Here is a 22,445-nt window from a genome sequence, read left to right as displayed (position 1 = left end):
AGGATGACTTGCACTTATTGTCTGAATAACTGGAAGAATGATATCAACTACCACTCGTATAGTACCAACTGTATGACAGGCACTGTTCTAAAGATTATATGAATTTCCACTCATTCAATCTCTTCAGCATTTGTGAAGTAGGCACTGTTATAATCCCCATTTACAGTCACTGAGATCAAGCATGGAAGTGCTAGAGCAAGATTCCACCTTAGGCAGTCTGGTTCCAGAGTTTACGCTCCTAAAAGATACTCAGGGCCTCAACTCAGGGGAGCAGAGAAGACTGAGAATGGCCGGGGGCAGAGGGTGTGATGTCTCAGGACAGGAATCTGTGGGATGGAGCAAAAACATCTGCCTTCTTCATCCCCCAGAGCATTTTTTCATGTTTATCAGTTTTCTTTTCTAATCAATAGTAAAACAGCCTATTCATAAATTTTTATTATTTTCTTCATTCTTAAAGTTATTCCAGAAAATAAGGTATCCTGGTCTCAGGACTCTTCTAGATAAGTAGTTATTTCTAAAGTCTAACCTCAATCCCTCTTGCTGCTGTTAACTTTTTTTTTTGTCTTCCTTCGGTGGGTCTCTGTGGGATTGGCAAGAAAGCATGTAAATGTTCTCAGTCTTTTCACCAGAGACCCTCTCCTGCCTCCTCTGCACAGCCTGAAGAAACAAAACTTGCATGCACAGCCCTCCCCACAGGGAAGTTGTGCTGGTGAGGTGCACTCATCTCAGACTAAAAATTTCTTCTTCAGATATGTAATGGTCTAATCAATATGAAGAGTGGCTAAAATGCTTGTAGAATAGAATCTTATTCAGCATATACTGATTGCTTCCAAAATGCATTTTCTCAAGATGTGTCATCAAGTGTGAGTCATTACTGAGCAGCCAGGACCAGCACCTCCATTCACAAATTTTGGGAACATTCTTTGGTTATTTTTTTCAACATATGATTTAAGGACTAAAGCTCCTCTCATTTCAAAATTTGTTCTTGCCTGTCCCACAGGGGAGTCCTTGAAGGCAGAGGAGTTTTAAACATATGAAAGATGAGAGGAGGCGGCTCTAGAATTGAGGTATAAGCCTGGCTCATCCAGGGGAGACTGCAGACATTGGGGTTGGGGGCAAGTGAGAGAAGAGGCAATGAACAAGCTACCACTGATATCTCATGATACTCCGTATTAGAGTTCAGCTCTGGAGGTTGGTGAAACAGCAAGAGGATAGGGCACCATAGGGAGCTGGGCAGCCTAGGAGGTTTACTGTGCCCTGGGGTCCACGTCCCAAGCCATGGTGTCCCTCCCTATCTGTCAATCACTAGCTGTGTGAGTCAGAGCAAGTCACTGTTTTGCTTGTCCTAAATCTAGGAAGAGCCCAGTGCTTTCCAGACTTAATTTTCATTCCCATCTACAGCAGGTCCTTTTGGGAGTACTTTGAGGAAGTGATTCAAACAGTACACATAAAAATCATTGGGGTAGCAAAACCAAAAATTAGAAACAACTTAAAAATCTACAAATGACTAAACAAGCTGTACTTTGATATTTTGTGAAATATAATGTGTAATTCAGGACAACAATTTAAAAGGACCATGGAGATTTGTATGTACCAACAAAGAAAGACATCCAAGACATGTTGCTGGATCAAAAAAGAAAGTTGCAGAATGGTCCATACAAGGTGACACTGGGAGGAATGAAGAAAACAGAAAATAGTACATGCATGTATGCAAACGTTTAGGGGAAAAAGTCCAGAAGGATGCAGTAAACTGATAACAATGGTTACTTCCAGGATGTACCCCCTCTCCAGAGAGTGGGAAGTGATTAGGACAGGCAGGGAGGGCCAAAGAGGACTTCAGCATTATCTATAATGTCTTAGAAATTTTAAAGGGGTGACAATATTCATGCATTCCTTGGGTAAATAAATATTAAGTAAGAACATGTGATTAACTAGATTCCCAAATTGAAAAAAGTTAATTTTTACCCCCAGTTCACATTACACACACAAAAAAGAACTCAACCTCAGATGGATCTCAGATCTAAATGTCAAAAATCTAATAAGAAGGGTTTTAGAAGAAAGCATAGGAGAATATCTTCAAGAGGTTGAAATCAGCACACACACACACAAACCTTTTAACTGGACACAAAAGGCATTCACTATAAAGAAAAAAACCAATAAGTTAGATCACATTAAATTCAGGGACCTTCAAAGGAAGGGTTCTTGCTCACAATATAATGCTGATGGCTGGCTGGTAAAGGTGGAGGAGAGAGTTGGAGGTAGAAAATCATTCTTTTGTAGCCATTATAGCAAAGATTGGTTCAGGCAAGAATCACCCATGGATGCTAAATCTGGGGAAATTTTGATGAGAAGCAAATTATTTGCATGTTCTTAAAGTATATTCCCACAGGTTGTTTATTAGTTTCAAAGAATAATATCATAACTATACAGTGAAGAAACTGGATGCCACCTTGACCAGATAATCAAATTAACATCATTAATGGTGAGAAGAGGGAAATTGTGAGACCAGAGGACACATTATTCATATACTATTCCAGCCAGTGATGCAACATTTCCTCTAATTATAAGAAAATAGACAAACAAAATGAGGAACATTCTATTTAAAAGGGTAGAGGGGGAGGTACTGTATTCCTGAAAACACAATGTCACAGAAGACAAAGAAATGCTATGGTAATAGTCCTGATTAAAGGAGACTAAAGTGACATGGCAACTAAAAAGAAAACCTGATCCAGGACAGGATTCTGGATTGGAAGAGGGAAAATGCTATAGAGAGCATCATTAGATTGACTGGAAAAAAAAAAGGGCCTACAGAAAGTAGATAAAAATATTGTATAAATGTTAAATTAAGTGAAGTTGATAACTGTAGTGTGGTCATATAAGGGACTCTTTCTAAGAAATATAGACTTTTACTGTAAACTGGGAGTGAAGAGTCATCATGTGTGCAACTTACTCTTAAATGGTTCAGAAAAATGGTGTGTGTGCATGTGTGTGTGTCTAGAGAGAGGAGGAACTATGGGAAGAGAGTATAAATTATAAAACAAATGAGGTAAAACACTACCAAAAGATGAGTGTGGGTAAGGACTGTAATACAATTCTTTGTACTAACATTATTCTTGTAACTTTTCTGTAAATTTAAAAAAAAAAAAAAAGCCACTTTAAAAATAGAGTTGAAAAAGCAAGCCACAAGATGGAAGAAGATATTTGTAATATAAGTGTCCAGATGTAATATAGATGTCAAAATATTTTTAAAATTCCATAAACCAATAAGAAAAAGATAAATTATCTACTAGAAAAATGGGCGAAGACCTAAACAAAGCACTTCACTGAAGAGAATATTCAAATGGCCAATTAATTTAAGGTGCTCAATTTCATTAGTCATTGGAAAATTGAAAATTAAAACCATAATGCAATATTTCCACATACCCACCAGCATGGCCAAAATAACTTTTTTTTTTAAAGACAGACAATAGAGTAACTGAAATTCCTGTCATTGCTGGTGGGAATATAAATTAGCACAACCCCTTTAGAAAAAAAGCTTGGCAATGTATAAGTTATCTATTGCTATGTAGCAAATTATCTTAAAACTTAGTGACTCAAAACAACAACCTCTTTATTATTCCACAGTTTCTGTTGGTCAAAAATACAGCCCAACCAGAGTACGAATCTCTGGCTCCAGGTTTCTCATGAGACTACAGTCAAGCTGTCAGCCAGAGCTGTGGTCTCATCTGAAGGCTTGACTTGGAAAGGGTCTGCTTCTGTGTTTGCTCACATGATTTGGCACAATTTGGTTTTTCTTAAGCTGATAACAAGGCAGGAGGCTTCCCTCAGTTCCTTGTTATGTATGTTTCTTCATGGGGTAGCTTGCAAGATGGCAATTGGCTTTCTTCAGAGCATGTGATCAATAGAGCAAGAGATAGAACACAAGACAGAAGCTGTAGTCTTTTCATAACCTAATCTCAGAAGTGACATTCTATTACTTCTGCCATTTTCTACTGTTAGGGGTGAGTCAGTGAGTCCAGCCCCCACTTAAAAGAAGGGGATTACATGGTGTATTGTATTAGGCTGCTCGGGCTGCCATAACAAAATAAAGCTGTTTATTTTTCACAATTCTGGGGACTGGGAGTCCCAGATCAAGGTGCCAGCAGAGTTGGTGTTTGGTGAGGGCTCTCCCCATGGGTTACAGATGACTACCTTCTTGCTGTGTTCTCACATGACTTCTTTGTACATGCATGGCAGGAGAAGGAAGAGAGGAAGAGAGGGAGAGAGAGGGAGAGAAAGAACATTCAGGCTAGTTCTCCATTGACCTCATTTAACCTTAATTACATCATAAAGACCCTATTTACAAATACAGCTATACCAGGAGTCAGGGCTTCAACATGGATTTTGGCAGTACATAACCTTTCAGTTCATAACAAGTGTGAAAACCAAGGGCAGGGATAATTGGGGCTGTTTTACGAGCTGCTGCCAGAGCCAGTATCTCCAAAAGCTGAACACAAGCACACACCCTGACCAAGCAATTCTACTCCAACAGAAATGGGTGCATATGTGCACCAAGAATAGTCATAACAGCACTATTCTTAATAGTACAATCGGAAACAATCCAAATATCCATCAACAGAAAAATGAATAGCATATAGTCATATAAAGGAATATTATGCATCAATGCGAATGAACAAAGTACAGCCACATACAATAAAGATAAATCTCTAAAATAATGTTGAGGGAAGAAAATTTACCCAGATTTATCTACTGCAGAGGGAAATTTTGCCAGAAACAGATGAGTATACATTTATGATTTCATTTGTACAAAGTTCAAAAATAAGAGTAAAATTAATGTATGGGGTTAGAAGTCAGAAAGGTATTTAACCTTGGTGGAGGGAGGAAGGAGGCAAAACAAAGGCAAAAAGCACTCTGAGGGCCAGTAATGTTCTTTTTCTAGACATGAATGCTGATTTTGCAGGTGTTGTCACCTTGCAAGAACTCATCAAGTTGAATTCATGAATTTGCATGTTTATATATTTACTTTTAAATTAAAAGTTTACATTTAAAAAAGGATATCTGCAGGCTTATTAAGTTCATATTCTAGAATCATTCATGGTCCCTCTCAAAATTCAAAATCCATAACTAAGAAGCATAGTAAGTGGGGGGTGAACTGACTTTTGAACAGGTTGCCAAATAAGTTCCATTGGTTCTGGGGCTATGCTTGGGAAAACACTGATAACCATTTGCATCTTAATAATAGCACAACCCATCTCCATAGAGTGAAAGCAGGGAAGAGCAGAAATATTTTATTACAGTTAGCTCTTCAAAATGTCCCCTTGCCCTACTTACCCCCAAGGGTATGTAATGCGGTGCCTGAACTCCCTTTACGAGACTCCTTTCTTTAGATCTTTAAAGAAATTCTATGAATCAAATTTCTACTAGAATATCCACTCCATGGGTAAGGAAGTTTGCCTGCCATGTGTCTCCCCACCCAGCAGACTTCCTAGCTCATAATTGATAAGGAACTTATTTGACTCATTGAATGAATAAATGAATGAGTGAAAGACTAAACAAACCCTCAAGATGAGAAAGAGATAGAGAGAGAGGCTTTCCATTGAGCATGCATGTGTAGCCAGATCCCATGCATAAAGGGCATGACAGAAGGATCTAGTCAGGGTGTCCATCTTTTCAGGAGTCTTTCTCTGTTTCCTCCCTGGTTTTATAATGAAACTCAAATGTTTCTGCCTCCACTGAGTATTTGTGATCTTACTGCCTCCCCCAGGTACCATGGCTTTATTCTCAATTCCCAAGACTTCAGGTTTCCTTCTCCTGATCATGAGCTTCTCAGGCAGTGATGAGTTTCATCAAGGAGCTGCTTCTCAGCTGTCTTCTGTTTTGATCTTCATCAGGCACAGGACTCACAACAAGGAAGTCTTCACAGAACCTCCAGGCTGTTGCTGATAACCCCTCAATGTGTCCAGCTTTTCTGTGAATAGAAATCTATCACAGCAATTATAACATTTATTGAAAGCATCTAGTGGGTGGGGGAGCAATATGGGAAAAATGGGACAACTGTAATTAAAAACAAAATAAAAATTCTATTAAAAAAAGCATATATATATATATATATATATATATATATATATATATATATATATAGTCTCTTAATTGAGACTGTATTTCCCAGTGTTCAGCACAATCTTTGGCACATAGTAGGTGCTTAATATGTTTTTTAAAAACTGACTGCATAGAAGGAACCAAAGTTGAGACCCCAGCCCTTGCCAGGAGAATCATACTCCCTAGTCTGCACAGGCCTGTCCTTGCCTTGCTCCCACCAACTTGCTCTCGTAGCTAGACCTCTCTTCACCTTCTCAAGTCTTTTTCTTGATTCCACTGAGGTTCACCACCATTCCCTCCTTTTCTCCTCCATTCCTTTTTCTCCAGCTACATGCACCTGGGTGAAGGTGGAGAGGGGAGTTTCTTTTGTTTTCATTGTTTTTGAAGTACAATTGTCCCAAGTTTTACCCCATTGCTCTCCCCTGCCCCGCTCCCAAAGCCAGTCCTTGCCCTGTTGTTAATGTCCAACGGTCATTTATACTTGTTTCTTGATTAAACCCTTCCTCTTCTTTCCCCTGCTATTCCCCTCCCCCTCCCCCTCTGGTTGCTGTCAGTTTGTTTATTTCCATGTCACTGGTTTATTTTGCTCGTTTGTTTGTTTTTGTTCACTATGTACCGCTTATAGGTGAGATCATACAGGCTTATTTCACTTAGCATAATACTCTCCAGTTCCATCCATGCTATCACAAAGGGTAAGAATTCCTTCTTTCATTCTGCTGCATAGTATTCCATTGTGAAATGTGCCATAGTTCTTTGATCCACTCATCTACCGATGGGCACTTAGGCTGTTTCCAGCATTTCGCTATTGTAAATAACACTGCTATGAACATAGGAGTGCATAGGTCCTTTTGAATTGGTGTTTCGGGATCCTTAGGGTATAATTTCAGCAGTGGGATCGCTGGATCAAAAGACATCTCCATTTTTAGTTTTTTGAAGAAATTCCATACTGTTTTCCATAGTGGCTGCACCAGTCAGCATTCCCACCAACAGTGCACTAGGGTTCCCTTTTCTCCACATCCTCACCAACACTTGTTCGTTGATTTGTTAATGATGGCCGTTCTGACCAGTGTGAGTTGGTATCTCATTGTGGTTTTAATTTGTATCTCTCTGATGGCTAGTGATGTTGAGCATCCTTTCATATGCCCATGCACCCTCTGTATGTCCTCCTTGGAGAATTGTCTGTTCAGATCCTTTGCCATTTTTTAATTGGATTGTTTGTCTTCCTGGAGTTGAGTCACATGTGTTCTTTATATATTTTGGAGATCAAACCCTTGTCTGAGGTATCATGGCAAGTATGTTTTTCCCATATGGTTTGTTCCCTTTTTATTTTGCTGTTTTCTTTAGCAATGCAGAAGCTTTTTAATTTGACTTAGTCCCATTTGTTTATTCTTTCCTTTATATCCCTTGCTCTATTGCTTCATGGGATATCTGAAATTTTCCTGCTTATGTTTTCCTTTGGGATTTTGATGGTATCATGACTTATATATAAGTCTTTTATCCATCTTGAGTTTATTCTGGTGTATGGTGTAAGTTAGTGATCTAGTTTCCTTTTTCTTGCATGTACCTGTCCAGACCTCCGAATAACATTTATTGAAGTGGATATTTCTACTCCATTTTGTGCTCCTGTTCCCTTTGTCAAATATTGAATGACCATAGAGACTTGGGTTTATTTTGGGGCTTTCTATTCTGTTCCATTGATCTATGTGTCTGTTTTTATGCCAGGTGGTTCTTATGCATGAGATAATTTTAATCTTTACTTCACCCATAACATTATCCAATAAACCCCAGCTTTTCCAGTCCTCAAAGCCCATAACTATCCTATCCCTAAAGAGATGCTACCTGCCTTGCACACCTCCTCTCCCAAGTCTGCGGAGGGAATTCTTTCAATTTGTAAACTCTCATTCCTGCCAGCAAATTAAAGCCATCAATTCTCTTTAGAACCACAGGTAGTTAAAAACTTTGCAGAGGGAGGAACAGGCAGGAAGTGTTCCCAGGAACAACAGAAAATTTCGGGGAGTGATGGATATGGTATAGATGAGGGAAAACTTTCTCCTACTCTCCTAGGTTCTGTGGCTGAGCCTAAGAGTTAAATTGACATAAGAAAGAATAACAGTTTATTTAATATTGTTATTAAATTATTTATTTAATATTTTTTCCAGTACATGGAGTCTTCCAAATGAAAATGAAGACTCAAAGAAGCCATTAGGCCCCAAGGCTCATATGTCTTCTTAAACAAAGAACAATAAGTTATGGGTATGTAGCAAAACAAAAAAATTAAGCAAGGGGCAGTAAATTATGGAATGGTGACTAAGAAATATATGAGCAATACTAATGGAAGGTAAGGGTTATTTTATTAACTTTGTACAAATTCCTTTTGCCATTGACTACAAGACTCCAGTGATAAGAATGTCCTTCTCTTTCTTGTACAGGGAGACACTTTTCTCATGGAAAATGTTATGACTCATTTTTAGAAAGAAAAGGAAGGTCAGAGAGCCCTTCCTGCACGTGCTTTTTTCAAGGGCCTTCAGCTCAAAATAATTAATATGACAAAGGAGCATATTTGGGGGTGCAATGTTCTGAAACCCTTTAATACTCAGTATCTTAATTGTGGTAATGGTTCACAACTGTACACACAGGTCAAAACTGACCCAAGTGAACACATTAAATACATGCAGTTTACTTATGTAAGTTATACCTCAGTAAAACTGAAGAAGAAAGAGAGGAGAAATAAATGAATTCAGGAAATTTGCAGAATATAAAATAAATACAAAAATAAGTTATATTTATATACACAACAGACTATCCAAAGGTCAAGTTAAGAAAACAATCTTATTTACAATTGTGTCAAACAGAAAAAAAAATTAGGAATACATTTTTAAAAAGGAGATGAAAGAGCTGTACACAGAAAACTATAAGACATTGATGAGATAAATAGAAAAGTATATAAATAGAAAAATATTTCATATTTATTGATTAGAAGAATGAATATTGTTAAAATATCTGTACTGTTCCAAACAATCTCTAGGTTCAATGAAATCCTGATAAAAATTAATGGTTTTTTCCCCCACAAAAATAGAAAAGAATAATTCAAAAATTATATATAATTGCAAAAGACCCTGAATACCCAAAGCAATTTTGAGGAATAAAAAGCTAGAGGAATCACATTTTCTGGTTGTAAACAACAATATATTACAAAGCTATAGGTATCAAAACAGTATGGCATTGGCATAAAAATACAGTAGTCCCTCTCTATATCACGATTCGCTTATGGCGACCTCTCTGTATTGCAGGGTTTTAGAAATTATTATATTTAATCATTTATTGTGGATTTTTTGCTATATTGCAGGATTTTGCGGTACTGTGTACATATGTTGTTAAAGTTATGTAGGTTTAAGAGTGTAGAATATGTTTAAAAACATAAGTAGTGTTTATAAAAGTGTGGAAAAGGTTAATAAGGGTCTGGGAACAGTTTATAAGTGTGTAGGAAGGGTTTATAAAGCCTTAAAATATATATATATATATATACTAAAATAAATGTAACATTCTTACTTCATGGATTTTCACCTATCACGGAGGGTCTAGAATGTAATACCCACGATAAGTGAGGGAATGCTGTACATGTAGAACAATGGAACAGATAAAGACCCCAAAATAAATCCACACATATATGGTCAATTTATCTATGATAAACAAGGTAATAATATATTATACAATGGAGAAAAATTATTTCTTCAATAAAAAGTGTTGGGCAAACTAGACAGGACAAGAATGGAACTGGACCACTATCTTACACCATACACAAAAATCAATTCAAAATGAATTAAAGACTTAAATTTAAGATGTGAAACCATAAAATTCCAAGAAGAAAACATTGGGGTTAAGCTCCTTGACATCTTGGCAATGAAATTTTTGTTTTAACACTAAAAGCAAAGGCAAGAGAAACAAAAATCAAGCGGGACTACATCTCACTAAAAAGTTCTGCATACTCACAACTATTAACAACTGAATCTAAAAAATAAAAACAAAATCCAATTAAGCAAACCAGAAGAAGAACAGAATTGTAGGTATGGGGATCATTTGGAGAGTTATCAGCTGGGAGGGGGAAGGGGGAGAAATGGGGAAATGGTGCAGGGATTAAGAAGCATAATCAGTTGGTACAAAATAGACAGGGGGAAGTTAAGAATAATATAGACTTCTGGCCAAGACGGAGGCCTAGACTGGCATGCTCTGTCTCTCTTCACAACTAAGAAGGACTTTAACTACCACAAAACTAGAAATAATCAGAAGTTTCAGAAAATAAAGCTACATGGAAGTCCAACTTATGAAGTTATAAACAAGTGGTGCTCATCCAGACCGGTAGGAGGGGTGAAGCCAGGGCAGAGAGGTCAAGCTGTGCTGGTGGCGGCAGCTGCAGCAACAGGCAGCAGGACTGCAGTAAGCACAGACACCCATATTTAAGTGGAGGTGAGAAGCGCCTGGGAGCACCCCTAGCTGCAAACCAAACCTGTCAGTTCGTAATTCCAATGCTGGGAAGGCAGACCCTCATTGCCTTGGACTGTGAGGCCCAGAGGGCGTGGGGACAGAGAGGAGGCTCCCGATCTCTCAACGGAGAATGAACAGCAGGAATCCATCTTGGACCCCCGCTCTCACACAAAGTGCCACAGTGTGGTGAGAAGGGTTGCCTGGTAGTGACGAGTGCACAGGGCTCTGCCCCCACTAGCATAGGAGGTGTGACAGCCCCACCCAAAAAGGAAAGGTAAATTAAAACTGTCAGGATGGCAGGGATCATGATAGAGATCCCAATCATGCAGATGACCAAAGAGCAAATACATGATTTATCGAACCAGCAGATAATCTTTCCAAGGCTCAGTTCGGACCTATAGTTATAAGACAGCTTACATAACTAACAGTGGATCTTCATCAAGATGGGGAAGGAATGAAGGCTAGTCCTGCTGAAATAAACAAAAACACATATGAAACAAGTGGTGAGGGAAGGAAAACCAAGGATCAAATCAACAAATCGGAACATAGGGAAGGAACAGTCAACCAGTGCAGAAAGAGGAAATGAAAAGTAAGGAAAATGAGGTGAGGCTCAGAACCTCTGGGACAGCTATAAGTGAGCCAACATCTGAATTATAGGGTTGCCAGAAGGTGAAGAAACAGAACTAGAAATTGACAAATTATGTGAAGAAATAATGAAGCAGAACTTCCCTAACTTGGGGAAGAAAATAGACTTACAGGGCAAGGAAGCACAGAGTTCCAAATAAACTGGACCCAGGGAGAACCACAACAAGACACATTATAATCAAAATGTCAAAAATTAAGGATAAAGAGAGAATCTTAAAAGCAGCAAGAGAGAAGAGAATTATGTACAAAGGAGTCCCAATTAGACCATCAGCTGATTTCTCAAAGAACTCTGCAGGCAAGAAGGAACTGGCAAGAAATATTCAAAGTAACGAAAAGCAAAACCCTACAACCACGATTACTCCATCCAGAGAAGCTGTCATTCAGAATAGAAGGGCAGAGAAAGTGCTTCCAGGAGACAAAGTAAAACTGAAGGAATTCATTAGCTCCGAACCACTGTTATATGAGATGTTAAAGAGACTTGTTTAGGAGAAGGAGGATCAAAACTATGAACATTAAAATGAAAACTGTATCACAACAATCAACAACAGAAGCTAGGGAATTGACACAAAGGCAAACTAAGTAGACAACGAGAGTGGAAAAAGAATCATAGGTATGTGGAACATATTGGGGGAAGGCCAGTGGGGAGTGGGAAGGGGGAAAGAGAGGGAGATGGTGCAGGAATCAAGAAGCATAATAAGAGGGAGTGGAGTAGATGGGAAGATGTCGAGAAGAACTATATATACAACCAATGGGCATAGACTAAGGGGGTGGGCAACTGGAGGGAGTGGTGTCACTAGGTAGAGGGGAGAAGAGGAAAAAGAAATTAGGACAACTGTAACTGCATAATTAAATTTTTTTAAAAAAGAATAATATAGGAAAGGGTGAAGCCAAAGAACTTATACGCATGGCCCATGGACATGAACTAAGGGGGGTGGAATTGCTCTAGGAAATGAGGGTACTGGGCAGAGGGGAGCAAAGGGGAAAAAGTGGAACTATTGTAACAACATAATTAATAAAATATACTTTAAAAAAATAGGACTTCTGGCCAAGATGGAGGCGTAGACAGACATGCTGCATCTCCCTACACAGCTAAGAAGGAATACAACTACCTCAAAACTAGAAACAACCAGAAGTTCTAGAAAATCAAACTGCATGGAAGTCCAACAAAAAAAAGATATCAAAAAGAACTATTCATCCAGACAGGTAGGAGGGGCGAAGCCGGGGCAGCGAGGACATGGTGTGGTGATGGCAGCAGTAGTGGCAACAGCAGGCTGGCAGAAAGCAGTTTCAAAAGGTCAGAAGGGACACCTGGGGAGCGTTCCCAGCTCCTCACCAGACTGTGCAGCTCACTGTCCCAGAGCTGAGGAAAATCAAACCTCATTGCTTCTGACTGCAAACCAGTGGGGATTGAGGCTGAGGCAGAAACTGCTGGTCTCTCAGAAGAGTCCACTTCTTAAACTGTCCCCACAGTTCTAGAATATCTGCAGACCCATCCACTCTAGGAAAGGCAGCCAGAGCAACAGCCAGAGAGGTGCCAGTCCCATAAGGAAGTGAGAGAAGTGCCTGAAAAAGGGGTGAATGCTGGGCAAGTGGCATTGTTCCCTCTCAGATCCCTCCCCCAGATACAGCACCACAACATGGTGAAACAGGTCCCCCTGTACTGATGAATCCTTGAGGCTCTGCCCCTTACAACATCACAGGTGCGACAGCTCTACCTAAGACACAGAGGCAAATAAACACAGGAGCCTGTCGAGATGAGGAGACAGAGAAGTATGGCCCAAAAGGGGGAATAGATCAAGGTTCTAGTGGGAGAACTAAGCAACGAGGAGATAGCCAACCTAACAGAAGCAGAATTCAAAACACTGGTGATAAAGATGCTCACAGGCTTGACTGATATGCTTGAGTACAGCAAACACATAAGGGAAGAAGTGAAGGCTATGCTAAATAAAATGAAGGAGAATCCACACAAAACCAATGGTGAAGGGAAGGAAATCAGGCTTCAAATCAATGATTTGGAACATAAGGAAGAAAAAAACAGTCAACCAGTACAGAATGAGGAAACAAGAATTGAAAAAAATGAGGAGAGGCTTGAGAACCTCTGGGACAACTTAAACATGCCAACATCCGAATCATGGGGGTGCCGGAAGGAGAAGAGTAAGAGTAAGAAATTGAAAGCTTATGTGAAAACATAATTGAAGAAAACTTCCCAAATTTGGTGAAGGAAATAGACATACAAGTCCAGGAAGCATGGAGAGTCCCGGGCGAGCTGGACCCAGAGGGGACCACACCAAGACACATCATGATTAAAATGACAAAGGTAAAAGATAAAGAGAGAATCCTAAAAGCAACAAGAAGCAGAGAGTTGGCTTCAAAGGGATGCCTATAAGACTCTCAGCTGATTTCTCAAAAGACACTTTGCAGGCAAGAAGGGATTGGCAAGCAGTATTCAATGTGATGAAAAGCAAGGACCTACAACCAAGATTACTCTATCCAGCAGGGTAGATGAAATGCTTCCCAGACAAATTAAAGCTATAGGAGTTCATCATCACCAAGCCATTTTTATATAAAATGTCAAAGGGACTTACTTAAGAAAAAGAAGATCAAAACTATGAGTGCTAAAATGACAACAAACACAACTGTCAACAACTGAATCTAAAAAATAAAAACAAAATCCAACTAGGCAAACCAGAATAGGAACAGAATCATAGGTATGGGGATCATTTGGAGGGTTATCAGCTGGGAGGGGGAAGAGGGAGAAACGGGGAAATGGTGCAGGGATTAAGAGGCATAATCAGTTGGTACAAAATAGACAGGGGGAAGTTAAGAATAATATAGGAAAGCGTGAAGCCAAAGATGTTATAGGCACAACCCATGGACATGAACAAAGAGGGGGTGGGAGTTACTAGACAGAGTGGAGCAAAGGGGTAAAAAATTGGAACTACTGTAACAACATAATAAAATATACTTTATAGAAACATTAAAGTGAATGAAAATTAAAATTAGAAAAATAAAAAGTTCTGCACAGAAGAAAACAGAGTAAAATAAAAGTACAACCTAAGAAATGGCAAAAATATTTTCAAGTCATATACCTGATAAGAGTTAATATCCCAAATATATGAAGAACTCATACAACTCAATAAAAACAAAAATCTGATTTAAAAATTGGAAAAGAAATTGAATAGACATTTTTTCCAAAGAACACATGCAAATAGCCAACAAATACATTAAAAATGTGCTCAACATTACTAATCATTGAGGAAATGCAATTTAAAAAAAAGCAATATCACCTGATTCCTGTCAGAATGGCTATCATCAAAAAGACAAGTAATAACAAGTGCTGTTGAGGATACAGAGAAACGGGAACTCTTCTGCACTGTTGGCAGGAATGTAAATAGTGCAACCACTATGAAGAAAGTATGGAAGTGTCTCAAGAAGTTAAAAATGAACATACCATATGATCCAGCAATCTCACTTCTGGCTGTTTATCTGAAAGAAATGAAGAAAGGATATCAAAGAGACAACTGCATTCCATGTTCACTACAGCATTATCCACAATAGCCAAGATATGGACACAACTTAAGTGCCTATCATCTGATGAGTGGATAAAGAAGATGTGAGATATATATACACAATGAAATATCATTCAGCCATGAGAGAAAAGGAAACTCTATCATTTGTGACAACATGCATAGATCTTGAGGACATATGTTAAGCAAAATAGCCAGAAAGAGAAAGAAAAATACTACATAGTATCATTTATATGTGGAATATAAAAAATAAAAATAAAAGTGAAACTCATATTCTTCCCACACACATACCCAGGCCTAGCAGAAGTAGCCAATGGAAGTAGCCGTAGATCACTTTGTAGCTCCAAACAGCTTGCCAATGGCAAGGTACAGACAGAATATGACACTGTTCTGCACCAGAGTCCCTAACAGAGGCACAGAACAAAGACACTCACTGGCCAGATTCAGACATCAGAGAAAAATCCAATGAGGTTCACAAGCAGCATATTCAAAAGAAGATCTTGGCAGTCACCCTGCTGAGGCAAATTTTGCATCACGTGGTCAGCACCTGCAGAGTAGCTCATGTGCCATGATCAGGGTTGAGCCTCAGTCAGCCAGCCTGAGGGTCAATCCCATTAATAAATGGGCCAATAGCAACCAAGACTCAGTTATAACAGGAGGGCCCACATAACCCACACAAGGGATATTCCTGGAGAACCCAGCTCAGGTGGTCAAGGAGAGTGTACCACTGGATCCAGAGGACACTTATTACATAAGGTCCCCTACCAAGACTGGGAAGTGTAGCAGATCTACCAAATACATAGAAAAAAACACAAAGAAGGAGACAAATACAAAATGGGGAGTCAAAAAATGCCCCAAATTAAAAGATAGAAAGAACCTCAAGAAAATAAATAAATAAATAAATAAATAAATAAGATAAATGAAATGGAGGCAACCAACTTATCAGATAAAGCCTTAAGAAAAATGGTTATAAAAATGTTCAGGGAACTTACGAGAACTACAACAGCATGTAAAATGGAATTGAAACCACAGAAAACAACCATTCATAAATGAAGAACACAATATCTGAAGTGGAGAATACACAGTAGGTTATAAGGAATAAACAGTAGGTTAGATGAAGCAGAGGACTGAATCAGCAATCTGGAAGACAAAGTAGAATAAAACACCCAATCAGAGTAGCAAAAAGAAAAAATAATTGTGAGAAAATGAGGATAATTTAAGGGATCTTTGGGAGAACATGAAGCATAGAGGTACATCTGCATCATAGAGGTACCAGAAAGAGAAGAGAGAGCAAGGGATTAAAAACTTAATTGAAGAAATAGTGAGTGAAAATTACCCTAATATGGTGAATGAAGAAGACACACAAGTCCAGGTAGCACAGAGAGTCCCAAACAAGATGAACCCAAACAGGCCCACACTAAGATACATTAAAATTTCAAAGGCAAAGATTAAAGACAAGTAGAGAATTTTAAAAGCAGCAAGAGAAAAACGTTAGTTAAATACAAAGGTGCTCCCATAAGAGTGTCAGCTTATTTCTCAACAGAAAATTTGCAGGCCAGAAGGAACTGGCAAGAAATATCCAAAGTGATGAAAATCAAGGACCTACAACTAAGATTACTCTACCCAACCAAGCTATCATTTAGAATTGAAGAACAAAAAAGAGCTTCACAGACAAGAAAAAGTTAAGTGAGTTTGTTACCAGCAAAGCAGTATCAAGAGAAGTATTAAAGGACCTGCTTGAAGAACAAGAACAAGAACAAGAACAAGAAGGAGGAGGAGGAGGAGGAGAGGATGAAGAGCAACACCAACAAACAACAACAAGAGGGAGAAGGAGGAAGAGGAGGAGGATCATAGTTAAAAGAATAAAATAGCAGCAAATACGTACCTATCATAATCACTCTAAATGTAAATGGCTTATATTGCCCCAACAAAACAACAAAAAAGGGCAGCAGAATAAATAATTTTTAAAAACCCATATAGATATTATCTTAAGATCCACCTCAGAGTGAAAGATATACACAGAATAAAAGTAAAGGGATGGGAAAAGATATTTTATGCACATGAAAATAAAAAAATAAAAAACCAGGGGTACCAATACTTATATTTGACAAAATCGACTTTAAATAAAGGCTATATAAGAGACAAAGAAGAAAATTACATAATGATAAAAGAAGGAATCCAACAAGAGAATATTACTCTGGTAAACATTTACATACCCAACATAGGAGCATCTAAGAATATAAAGCAAATCTTTATGGACATAAAGGAAGAGTAATACAGTGGTAGTAGATTTTAACATGCCATTGACATCAATGGATAGATCTTCCAGAGAGAAAATCTACAAGGAAACAGCAGCCTTAAATGACACACTAAATCAGCTGAATTTAAATATCAAGAATTTTTTCTGACCATAATAATACGAAACTAGAAATCAGTCACAAGAAAAAAACTGAAAAACACACAAAGACATGAAAGCTAAACCTGTTACTAAACAATGAATGGGTTAATAATGAGATCAAGGAATAAATATAAAGATATCTTGAAACAAATGAAAATGAGAATACAATGACCCCAAATCTATGGGACATAGTGAAAGCAGTTCTAAGAGGGAAATTCATAACATTACAAGCCTATCTCAAAAAAACAAGAAAAACTCAAATAAAAAAATCTAACTTTACAATACAAGGAACTTGAAAAACAATAAACAAAGGATAAAGTGAATAGAATAAAATAAGTTGCAAAGCAGAATGCAACAAAGTAGAGACTAAACAAATTACAAAAACCAGCGAAACCAAGTACTGGTCTTTGAAAAGGTAAACAAAAGTGACAAACTTTTAACTAGACTCATCAAGAAAGAAAAAGAACCCAAATAAATAAAATCAGAAATAAAAGAGAAGAAGTAACAGCTGACACCAAATACAAAGGATTGTAAAAAAATATTACAAACAACTATTTGCCAACATATTAGAGAGTCTGGATGAAATAAATAAATTTCTAGAGACATACAACCTTTCAAAACTGAATCAGGAAAAATCAGAAAATCTGAATACAGTATTCCCTCACTTATCGTGGGTATTACCTTCTAGACTGCCCTGTGATCGGTGAAAATCCATGAAGTAGGATTTTAAATTTATTTTAGTATTTATATATATTTTAAGGCTTTATTAATCCTTCCCACACACTTATAAACTATTCCCAGTCCCTTATTAACCTTTTCCACTCCCTTATTAACCTTTTCCACACTTTTATAAACACTGGTTATGTTCTTAAACATATTCTACACTCTTAAACCTACATAACTTTATAACAACATACGTAACTTTAACAACATATGTATACATTACTGCAAAATCCCACGATATAGCAAAAAATCCACAATAAATAATTAAATATAATAATTTTTTAAAATCCCATGATACAGTGAGGCCATGATAAGTAAACTGCAATATAGAGAGGGACTACTGTAAACAGGTTACAACTGGTAAAATTGAAGAAGTAATAAAACAAGCTTCCAACAAACAAAAGTTCTGGACAGGATGGCTTCACAGGTAAATTTTACCAAACATTTGAAGAAGAACTAACATCAAAATTTCAAGAGGAGAGAAGACTTCCTAGCTCATTTTATGAGGCTAAAATTATCTTAATTACAAATGAGTTAAAGACACTACAAAGGAAGAAAATTATAAGCCAATATCCCTAATGGACATAGATGCAAAATTCCTCAAGAAAATATTAGCAAACTGGATCCAGCAATATATTAAGTTCCATGATCAAGTGGTATTTATCCTGGGGGGGGGGAAGTTTGGTGCAATATCCACAAATCAACAAACGTGATACACCACATAAACAAAATAAAGATAAAAGCCACATGGTCATATGATAGATGCAGAAAAAGCATTTGATAAAATCCAGCAAAAAAAAAAAAAAAAAACCAACTATCAGCAAAGTGGGAATAGAGGTAACATATTTCAACATAATAAAGGTCATACATGGCAAACTCACAGCAAACATACTCATTGGGCAAAAACTACAAGTGTTTCCCTTAATATCAGGAATAAGACAGGGATATTCGCATTTACCAGTCTTAGTCAATGTAGTACTGGAAATCCTAGTCACAGCAATCAAACAAGAAGAAAAAACAAAAGGCATCCAGATTAGAAAGGAAGATGTAAAACTGCCATTATTTGCCAATGAAATGATATTGTAGATAGAGAACCCTAAATATTGCACCAAAAAACTACTAGAACTGATAAATAAATTCAGGAAAGTAGCAGGAAACAAATTAAATATCCAGAAGTCAGTTACATTTTTACACACAAGTAATGAACAATGAGAAAGGGAGACCAAGAAAATAATACCATTCACAATTGCTCCATAAAAATAAAATAAAATATCTAGGAATAAATTTAACCAAGGATGTAAAATTATAAGACAATAAAGAAAGAAACTGAAGAAAACACAAATAAATGGAAGCATATATTGTGTTCATGGACTGTAAGAGTTAACATCATTAAAATGTACATGCTACCTAAAGCCATCTATAGATTCAATACAATTCCTATCAAGATACCAATGGCATATTTCACAGAACTAGAATAAATATTCCAAAAAATTCTATGAAACCACTAAAGACCTCAAATAGTCACAGCAATCTTAAGAAAGAAGAACAAAGTTGGAGGAATCATGCTACCTGATATCAAAGTATACTACAAGGTCATTGTAGTGGCATAAAAACAGACATATAAATCAGTAAACCAGAACAGAGAGCCCAGAAATAAAACCATAACTTTAGGAGATACAAGATGGCAGAGGAGTTAGTGGTAGCTGCACTGACCTCCTCCTGGGACCACTCTGTAGTTACAACTAAATTGTGGAGAAGTAATCCATAATAACTAACTGAACAATAGCTGAAGAGACATCTTATAACCACAGTTGAACAGAAGAAGCAACTTCATCTCAGTGAGATTGGTACAGAGTGTGGAGGAGACACAAGAGGGATGACTGGGCCCCCAGGGTGGCAGCTGAAGTGCTAGAGAGAAATTTCAGTGGCCAAGGGGTTCTCCCTGAGAAGTGTGGGGTCTAAACCCCAAGCTGGGATCCCCAGCCTACAGCATCAGACCCAGAGGGGAGCCCAGATAGCATTCAGCAGCAAAAACCTGCAGGGTATCTGCCTGCCAGGGAGAGATGGCTAGAGTCACAGACAGCTTCTTAAAAGGTCAATGCATAAAATTTAATTCACACCCACTTACCCTGGGCTCCAGCTAAAGGGGGAAGAGTGGACTAGACACACTTGGAAGTTTGGGGGAAGGTGACTGTGTGGAGAGAACTGAGGAAGCAGCCAATGGGATCCTCATGCTGAGTCATTCCCCATACTGCAGAAGCCATATTGCTTGGGCAGACCACTTGCCTCCAAGTGGCATCAGCTTGAAGGGAAGCAATAGCCCCACCCACAGGAATTACTCTGCCACACACTGTGGTTCTCAAGCCTGACTGCTGATTACAGACTGACTAGATTAAAAACTGAAAGAGGCAGCTGCAGACTGTGGATCATGGGTAGTCTCAAACAGGCTGCCTGCCTACAGCCAGACTCAGACATGATCTGACATCACCATGGACAGATCCAGAAAAAGAAGAAAGTGGTAAACACTAAATAGTACTGAGACGAATTCCACCTCAATCTTCATGATCTGTGTTATTTTCTCTCCTGCATATCTTATAACATTCATTACTTGTCCAAGTTTGTGCATATTAAATCACTAGTTTTTATATTACAGTTTATTTCAAACCTTATATTTCACTCTTCTCTTCTCTAACCCCATTTTACCTTCCTATTTTCTCTTCTTATTTTTGTTTTAAATTCTTTCTTTCTTGCTCTGACCAGTTTCCATTCCACACTCTTTAATATTTCTCCCCTCTCCAGCTGCTCAAAACCATTTTTCTTGTAATCAGTTATCTCACATTCCTATTTCCATTATGAAAATACCTTTATACTATTTCCATCTTGATCAATCTTTGTTTATTGGCTGTGGATATGGTGGCTGTTGCTGCATTTCTTCAATTCTATTCCAGATTTTCACTATTTTTGTATTCAAATCTCAAATTTTACCATTCTCTTCTCCTACTCCACAGTGACTTCTTCCTGTCCTTTCTCTTTTTTTGTTTTAAATTTTGCTTCTTCCTTGTGTTAACCTGGTTTTCATTCCTCACTCTTAGCATTCCTTCTCTATCATCTCAAAATCACTTCCTTTTCCTCTAGACATTTCTTAAGCCCCTTTTTTCTTTCTTTTTACCTTCTCATTCCCAGCCTATCTATATTAATCTTTGCTCGTTGGTTGTCGATAGTGTTGTGGTAAATTTTTTTCTCCAATTTGGTTCCTGTTTCTTCTTTCTTTTTTCTTTTTCTTTATTTTTTTGTTCTCTATCTCACAATATATATATATATATATATATTTAATTTCTATTTAACCTAATACTATATGCTTACCTTCTCTTACTTCATTCTGCCTTCTTCCCTCCATTTTTCATTTATAATGTAAATTTTGCTTTCTTTCTGTCATTCCCTACTCTTATTTTTGCTCCTCCTACTACACTTTCAAAAATTATTTTTCTTTCAGTTACTCATTACATATTAATTTTTCTTTTCTTATAATAGTCTTAATCTATTTATACCTGTTTAATACTGGTTATTTGCTGTTGAAACTGTGATTGTGGGTGGGGATTATTTTGGGGTGTGTGTGTTTCTTTGTTTTGGCAGCACCTGTAAACAGCATATAAGATGTGGTGGGTCGAGTGACTTTCAGTCAGCTGTCCAGAGGGAAGGACCCACCAAAGAATGACCCAACAAAAACAAAACAAAACCCAGTTACAACCAGAGAACCCACATAAATGGCATAAAGGGCATCCCAAGAGCATCCAGCTTAGGAGATCAAGGAGACTGCATCACTGAGTCCCACAGATCTCTTAACACAGAAGGTCACACCACGAAGACAGGGAGTCAAAGCAGATCAATCTAAGAAGCAGAAACAAACAATAACAGTCGCCTAAAATGGGGAGACAAAGAAACAACCCTCAATCAAAAGGAAAGGAAGAATCCCCAGAAAGAGTGCAAAATGAAAAAGAGGTAAGTGAACTATCAGAGATTGAGTCAAAATAATGGTCATAAGGGAAGCTCAATGAACTCAGTAAAACTAAAAAAAACTCCAGGGAAGCTACAAGAACTTACTGAAAACTACAACAGCATTAAAAGGTAATGGAAAAATATCAACAAGGGCTAGGAGAAAATGAAGAATACAATTACTGAAATGAAGAACACAGTAGAGGAAATTAAAGGCAAACTTGATGAAGCAGAGGATCGTATCAGGGAGCTGGAGGACAAGGCAGAAAAAAAATTACCAGACTGAGCAACAAAACAAAAAAATACCCAAAAAGAACAAAGAGATTTTAAGGGAGCTGCAGAACAACATGAACTGCAATAATATCAATATCATAGGAATGCCAAAGGAAGAAGGATAGGAGCAAAGATAGAAAGCCTTTTTGAAAAAGTAATGAAAGAAAAATTCCCTAACTTGATAAGAGAAAAGTCACGCAAGTCTAGGAAGAACAAAAGACCCAATTAAGATGAACCCTAAGAGACCCCGACAAGACACATCACAATTAAAATGACAAAATGAAAAGACAAAGAGAGAATTTTAA

The 22,445-nt window shown here is 37.8% G+C and overlaps 1 pseudogene; it reads left to right on the top strand.

The window, feature by feature from the left end:
- The window catches only part of LOC150019080 (SNRPN upstream reading frame protein pseudogene), a 78,949-nt pseudogene that overhangs the window by 40,388 nt on the left and 16,116 nt on the right, over positions 1-22,445 (top strand).

Source organism: Furipterus horrens, unplaced genomic scaffold (genome assembly GCF_987537825.1).
Source record: "Furipterus horrens unplaced genomic scaffold, mFurHor1.1.pri manual_scaffold_2, whole genome shotgun sequence".
Classification (NCBI taxonomy): domain Eukaryota; kingdom Metazoa; phylum Chordata; class Mammalia; order Chiroptera; family Furipteridae; genus Furipterus; species Furipterus horrens.
The sequence above is the reverse complement of the archived record's forward strand: the minus strand, read 5'-3'. Positions and strand labels throughout refer to the sequence as shown.